The following is a 1,784-nucleotide window of genomic DNA, read 5'->3' as shown; positions in this document are numbered from 1 at the left end:
TAGTTCTTCCTTGAATGTTTGGTAAAACTCCCCTGTAAAGCTGTCCGGACCAGAGCTTTTGTTTGCTGGAAGTTTTTTGATTACTGCTTCAGTTTCATCGGTAGTTACCAGCCTATCCAAGTTTTTTATTCTTCCTGATTGAGTTTTGAAAGATTGTATCTTTCTAGGAATATGTCCATTTCCTCCAGGTTGTCCAATTTGTTGGAGTAGAGTTGTTTGTAGTATCCTATATAATAAAAGGCTAATATGCAAATCGACCAAATGGTGGAACAATCGGTCACTATGAAGTGCACTGGCCACCAGGGGCAGACACTCAGTGTAGGAGCTGCCCCCTGGTGGTCAGTGTGCTCCCACAGGGGGAGCACCGCTCAGCCAGAAGTGACAGGAGCCTATCTCGCCTCCGTGGCAGAACTAAGGACATCCCCTGAGGGCTCCCAGACTGCGAGAACGCACAGGCCAAGCTGAGGGATGCCCCCCCCCACCCTTGAGTGCATGAATTTCGTACACCAGTCTCTAGTTTTTTTATAATCCTGTGTACGTCTGTGGGTCAGTTGTTACTTCACCTCTTTCATTTCTGATATATAAAATACTTTTTTCAAATATCTTTTTTTTTCTTTTAATCTTTATCAAATGCCTTATCAGTAATAGATGACTCCACTTCATATGCCATCATTAGCTAACACCTCCAGGTACACTATGCATTTAGGGTGAAGTTTATTATGATTTCTTATAAATTTTTATTTGAGATCCTAACTTTGTTATAAACATAATTATACTGTCATTATCATTATGTGGCAAAAAGTTTACAATGAAAATAAGAGACGTTGTCAGTTGTGCCTTTCTTATTCACCAATGCTTGCATTATTTGTATTATTTTTGATCTCTGATTTTGCAAATTTATATTTTTTTAATTCATTTTTATTGATTTCAGTGAGGCAGGAAGAGGGAGAGAGAGGTGGAAACATCAATGATGAGAGAAAATCTTCGATTGGCTGCTTCCTGCATGCCCCCCTCCCCCCCCACTGGGGATTGAGCCTGCAACCCAGGCATGTGCTCTTGAATGGAATCGAACTGAGGAACCTTTGGTCCATAGGCCAACACACTATCTACTGAGCCAAACCAGCTAGGGCAAATTTATATTTTAATGTTATACAACAAGCATAGAAAAATAGTATACGCATGTGCCCACCACTCACCTTAAATAAGAAAATATTACACAAGTAATGGAAGCTCTACAAGTCTTGTTAGCCTCTTTATCATTTTGTGAGGACTCATTTAGATACTACAAGATATCCATAACCCACTAAAGCACATATAAAATTTAGTACATTGAAGAAAGCAAAAGCGCACATATAAATAACACTGCCAACTCACACACTTAGAATCTCTTGCTCCAAGATAACTTTGTTTCTGTGTGCAATATGTGACTATTGACCATGCAAACTGTCAAGGGGGATAGTGCTAACCATATACAAATTTCCCATCCACAGTTGGAAATCCAAGTGTGCCCAGGGCCAATTTAAATTATACAGGATTTTCCACTGCATGGGTAGTCAGTGCCACTAACAGCTCCCACCCTGTGTCAAGGGTCAACTGTATTACCATAATATAAAGTTTAGTTATTAGTTTTAGGTCATTAATAAAAAGTAGGATTCTAATATGTTCTTCGTGCACAGCAGTGATTTATTTTGGTGATGCACCGCACTTTGGAAGTCACTGCTCTAAACTGTAAACACCTCAAAAGCTGAGATGATTTTTTAATTAATTTTTTAAAGGAAGGGAAA

At 39.2% G+C, this 1,784-nt stretch overlaps 1 protein-coding gene across 1 annotated transcript in view; it reads left to right on the top strand.

Annotated features, from left to right (window-relative positions):
• CEP126 (centrosomal protein 126kDa) overlaps positions 1–1,784 on the top strand; it is a gene marked incomplete at its 5' end in the record, with an annotated part of 58,487 nt that overhangs the window by 39,721 nt on the left and 16,982 nt on the right. The window lies entirely within an intron of this gene.

The sequence above is a fragment of the Myotis davidii genome, unplaced genomic scaffold, assembly GCF_000327345.1.
Source record: "Myotis davidii unplaced genomic scaffold, ASM32734v1 scaffold8, whole genome shotgun sequence".
In the NCBI taxonomy this organism is placed as follows: domain Eukaryota; kingdom Metazoa; phylum Chordata; class Mammalia; order Chiroptera; family Vespertilionidae; genus Myotis; species Myotis davidii.
This window is presented reverse-complemented; position numbering and strand designations above follow the sequence as displayed.